The sequence below is a fragment of the Cupressus sempervirens genome, chromosome 4 (assembly GCF_028749045.1).
Source record: "Cupressus sempervirens isolate cs-2001-9-10 chromosome 4, ASM2874904v1, whole genome shotgun sequence".
NCBI lineage: Eukaryota > Viridiplantae > Streptophyta > Pinopsida > Cupressales > Cupressaceae > Cupressus > Cupressus sempervirens.
Window position 1 is genome coordinate 305161169 of NC_143121.1, and position 6209 is coordinate 305167377.

Consider the following 6209-nt stretch of genomic DNA (forward strand, 5'->3'; position numbering starts at 1 on the left):
TTCTCATTATACACAAAATTGTGTAATCCAAAACTCTTCACCCCAGGGACTAGAAGTCATATTCTATGTTTGGAAAGTCAGATAAGTTCATCAGGTGCAAAACTACCAATGACACCAGCTTAGAGTGAGAAGAACTTTAGGATATTGCTTTAAACCCAGTTTTAGTTAGCTACATTATCAGTAGATGATGCCAACATAAGCACCAAATTCATTAGTATTCAAACATCCTTAACCCCCATATGGAAATCTTGCACAAGGAACTAGGTTATGATAAAACTCTATTGAAGAAAGACCCCAACCTTTCAACATTAGACAGCCTAGTCCACCTTGCTATTGAGCTAGCTATCCAAATAAAATGTTTGGAGATTGCATGTGAGAATTGGGATGCCACTCTCAAGATATTTTTAGATGGCTAGAAATCCTTTTTGGAAAAACACACTATAAGTGTATAACCCATTGACATGAGTGTCAAAAAGGGGGAGATATATTTTTTTTTGGAAGAATAAGAGAATACAAATTTTGGGGAGTATAAGGAGGATGAAAAATGGGGAGAATAAGAAAATAGGGAGATAAGAAGAATGGGGGAGTCAAGTTAGAATAGGCTAAGGGAAGAGCAAGCACAAACCAACATGAAGTCAAAGTGTATCAGTTGAGGCATATTTACTCAACAGGAGTACAAAATTTTGGATATAGAACAAACATATCAACTCAGGGGGAGTTACAAAATTTTGAGGTATCTGAATTGTTACAAAAATTTGAAATTTTGAAGTTTTGTATATAAACTGAGTTAGAGATATGTTATGCTTGTAATAAGAATGATATTAATGTTTACTCAAGTGTTTTTGATACTCATGTCAGAGGGGGACTTTATTTTATCTTAGATTGGTTTTGACAAGTGAGTGTCAACACACTTAAGTTATTTAATCAATTTATACTGAAAAAGTAATAAATGCAAAGCACAACATGTATAATATGGAGCATGCCAAGTCAATAGTGAGTGCCAAGCCACTCATGTGTTGAGTCACTCATGTGCCAAGTAGATAGTGTATGTCAATTAAATAGTGGATGTTGAGTGATATAGAAGCCAAGTCACAACAAAAATATTATTATATGCCAAGCATCAGAGACTTTAGATGCCGAGTGACACAATTTTGACATGTTTGGTTGTAATGACAAAAAAAACTATGTAAACTTCTTTTGAGCCAACTTAAAGATAGAATTCAATATTTTAGAGATAATGAGAAATCTCAAGTTTGATTCCCTATACGAATCCAAGTTGGATTCCCTATGCAATTACATGTAGCCAACCAGAAAAAGAGAAGGTCTAAGTAGCAAAATGGATGAATCATAGTCTTTGATTCATACCTATCCCTAAGTCACCAAAATATTTTTGAGGACAAAACCTAAACTATTCATGAAACAAGGAGAATATTTTGCATGTAAAAATAGAGTATTAATGGTGGCCAAGGAGTTGTGAAGTGGGATTGCATTGTTGAATTGGTTAGAGCAGAACAAAGGAAAGGAAAAGAATACAACAAAGAGACATCTAATCAAGAAGGATCAAGAATACATCAATTTAGAGGTGATGTATTATTAGGATATCAAGTGCTAACTGTAGGATCAATAGTGAGACATTCTAATAGGTGATTTTAGTCAAAATATCTTTAAAAAGTAGTCTTAATAGACTGTATTGAAATCCTTCACAAGGTGCTTACTTAATTGTGAGTTAAAGTCCTTTAACTAAGCACACTTCTAATAGGGTGTCAAAATCCTTTAATAGGGTAAGATATAACATACTTTATAAGCTTTTTAACAGGGCAGACCTTTCATAGTATAGATCATGTTTCATGGTCAAACATTATAACCTTCATTGGATACACTTTATTATTGTAGTAGTGAAGATTTGTGGATGTCATTCCCACCCTAGTTTTACCTTCTGATTGGAGGGTTTCTTGGTGATCATATCTAGTGTTAAACATGTGAATGTTTATTTTCTTACATGCATTAGATATACATGCTTTAGATGGTATTCCAATTTATCTGTTAAATGTATGAGATGGATGTGTGGTGTAAGTGTCATGGGTCCTAGTGTAAACTACTACTTGGTGCATTTCAAGATCTATTTATAGTAAACTATTTTTTATTTTATTTATAAAATTGTATCTTATTCTATCTTTTTTGTGTTATCTTAATTGGTGTTTTGATCATCTCATTTTGGGATACACCACCCTTGCGCTACATAAAATAGTTTTATTAGTTTTAAAAAATCATCTAATAGCTTTATATAGTTTTTTCTTTTCCAAGATGAGTTATCTACCCCTCTTTATTTCTATACATATTTATATTCCTCTACATTCATCTTTTACATTTCATATCTATCTTCACAAATCCTCCACTTTTTTGAGGTGAGAGAGAATAGATTCCAATAAATTTATGCATTTGAATCAAGTTATCCTGTAATAATCAAGCCTTTATTAGGAGGTGAATCTTTATTTTCACCTTTCATCTTTGCAATGAGTTGTGGATTAATTCTCTCCTATTTATTTTTGTGAACCTAACAATAAAAATTCTTTCTTACTTTTAGAAATTAGATTACTTTTTTGTGCATACATATCAAGTATTATTTTCATTGCTAGTATTTAGCTAGATCTCTTTTCAATAGATTTTCACACAATGAATATGTAAATTACATGCTTCATTTTTTAAATGTTCATTGGATCTTGCATAAATTTCAATTTTAAAAAATGATTAATTGGATTTATTTTATATGAACTTACCTATTTTTCATATTTTACAAAGCATTCTACAAACACTATTCCCCCATTTTTGACCTAAAAGACCACCTACTTACTAGCTTAGCTTTACCATGTGATCTTTACCTTAATGGATATGAAAGGTAGAATAATATTAGCCATTCTTCTAATTTTTTCATTCACTTTGAGGATATATTAGTTCAAGGAGATCCTATATATCTTCTCTCAACTATACTAAGCTTATTAAATTCACTCTAACTCAATATTCCTCTTCTGACACATTCTATATAGATAGATATGTTCATTTCTTTAGTTATTTCAATAATTTGGAGGAATCTGTAGATAATCATGTTGATTACTCTCTTCATTGTGAAAAATATAACACGATGATTGGTACCTACTTTATAATGTCACAAGTTTGATGTTTCTTCTTCTCCTAGTACACATTTTCATCTTAGTGATATTTAAATAAAGAAGAAGATATTGCAAGTACTCTAATAAATGTAAAATTCCCTTCATTTTATTCTCCTAATAGAGATCAACCATTAAAATTAATTCACAATCTCTATCCAAAGGATTTCTCCAACCCATCCAATTCCACCTCCAAATAAAGATAACATCAATTAAGTATTTTAATGCATGCAAACTACTTTGGTCCTACATTAAATTATGTTTACTCATTATTATTTGTGTCCTAAAGAGGTTCAAGATTGTTATGAAACTCTTTTTGTATGTGTGTCTATTAATAGCAATATCATATACATGACTTTGATTAATAATGGATCTTGTTTGAATGTTTTTAATATGAATTTGTTAAAGACTATCAATATTCATCCTACATCTATTTAGCCATATAAAATTCCTAAGATAACTTCAAGTTATAGCACTACCATTAAAGTGGAAAATTTATATTGGATACTCTTATACATATAATGTGGGGACATCTTAATCAAACATTCTTTTAGAAACCTTGGTTTCATTCTATGCCTTCTATTCCTTTACTCTTAACTACCTAAAGAACCTAAGACTAGAAATAACCCCAAGAAGTCTATGCTAGTTACTCAAATTATTGGTTGGATTCCTATGAGTCTTTCTTATTCGATTCTAGTAAATCTCAAACAATTTTCCACAATGGATGAGTTCACCCATCATGTTTGAACTACCCTGACTCTTCAAGCCCTATAAAACCTAGGTGGGTGCACCTTCACAATAGGTATTTATAATTATTCAATGTATCTTGATGCATGCATTCTAGATGATGTTCTTGAGATGGCAAGTAATTCTCAGGGAGAAATCACAATTATAAAACTAAATTCTTTTTAATTTCCCTAATGAATGATTGGAAATTTATGAGTGTGGATAAATTAAATAAAAATTGATTAGAAAAAGAATCACATAGACTACAAGTATATATTTACTCAAATGGAAAAACAAGGACCAATCCTTAGTTAAATTGGGCAAATGGACTCAACCTTGTAAAAACTTAACACCAAAATCTTTTGGAAATGGCATGCACCAATCATTAACCATTAGATAAATAACTTACAATATGAATCTTAATCTAAATGATTTTGACTCCTATTAAAAGATGCCAATTAGAAAAATATAAAATTACATGTACTATTTGATTATGAAGAAGAGCAATATAGTATGCAAGTATTGAAAAGCCAATTTCTCAGATTAAGAGAAAAATAGTACCTTTTATCTATTAAAAAAATAAGTACAATTAAGGTGTATTTAGTTGCATTACCTAATAAAATGTAGAATCATCCAACTAGTATCTTGTGATCTTTATAATACTTTTATTATTAACACTATCTCTACTAAGAGTTATCCTAACATTACTTATAAAGAATAAAATGACACAAAAAAGCTAGAGATCATTACATCGTTTCCTACCTAAAAGTCACACCCTTTTTTAAATAAACATTAATAATTCATTATGCTCAATGATGTTTTACTTAACATTTTTTATTATGTTTGGAAAGTAATTTGAGATTCCTCAATGCAAATTGTTAGATAAAGCATTTCAACTTCTAACTCTATCTGAATATTTGATATATTTTGCACACAAATTTTTTAATTAGATAATCGAAGAGAAATATAATCTTACATGTAGTTTCTTATAGCTTTACAAATTTCTACAATATCCCTACACAAATTTATATATTGGGTTTATAAAAAATACCAATATTTAGGAAAATATTAAATTAAAATCTACATTCATAATTTTCATTTTGACAAAATAATCTTAAGTAATTTATTTTTGATATATAGTAATTCTGAACCATATTCAAAGATATTATGATATTTGAATAACAACGATTTTATTAAAATATCAAGTAAAGAATGCTAAAAGTATAATTTTCAAGATTTAATTGATATATTTTATTTGGAATTGTTAGAATTTTTGAAAAAAATGTTTATATGTTCTTTGAGAAAGTTGACTTAGTTAGAAATATATTCAACCACTTCAGAAACAATATTAAGTATTGCTATCAGAACATTTTCCTCGAAATAATAAAAATTTAATAAAGATGTTTCCACTAATACCCTCTTTTAAATATTCAAAATTCTTTAAAAGAAGATATGAAGTTTTGTTACTTTAATAATACCATTTTCATTTGTAAAATATTATATTCAAATACAAGGGAAAGGTAAAATTAAATAATAGTAAAATAATTGCCTTACTTACCTCATATTTATCTTTTAGTGTTTGTGTCTTCGAAATGACCCAAGTACTTACCTCACAAAAATGAGTTTAGTTTTTGTCTCAAAAGGAAATATAAAGAATACATTGAGAAAATAGTATTTCAATTGAATTTATTATCTATCAAAGTATAAAGCTTTTATTTCACAGATAATAAATCAAAGAAATTTCTCTCATTAAAATCTATTTAATAACAATAATTTGAAGAGTTTTCAATGAAATGCTTTAGTGAGTTGAAATAGATATTTTAAGGAAATATGTTAATGATTAAAACTATAATTTTGGTTATTTCTCAACATACTAAAAATAGTAAGGAAAGATGAATATTATTTAAAAATTAAGATCTTACTTACCTTCACCCACCTTTTAGTAGTATTGAGAAATTCAAAAAAAATGTCTTGCTAAATAGTGATATTTTACATTTTCAAAAGCCTTCCACATAGACCCTTCTAATTTGGAAATGTAATTAGGGTTTTACGTTTGGTCAATCATGATGTTGTACAATAATATCACCATCTGAAAGTCTACATAGATAAGTGTTAGTGTTATAAATTCTAACTTAGTCTTTTAAGCAGTGCATGATTGTCTAATCTGGAACTCCAATTTCAAGGGTGATACCATAGTCTCCAACTTTCTTTACATGTTTAAACTCTATGACAACTAGATTTATTTCACCTTAATTGTTGTTTCAAATAGTGATTTACTATTTGAGCACTAGTTTCTATTTTTTGAATCCATGCATTGAT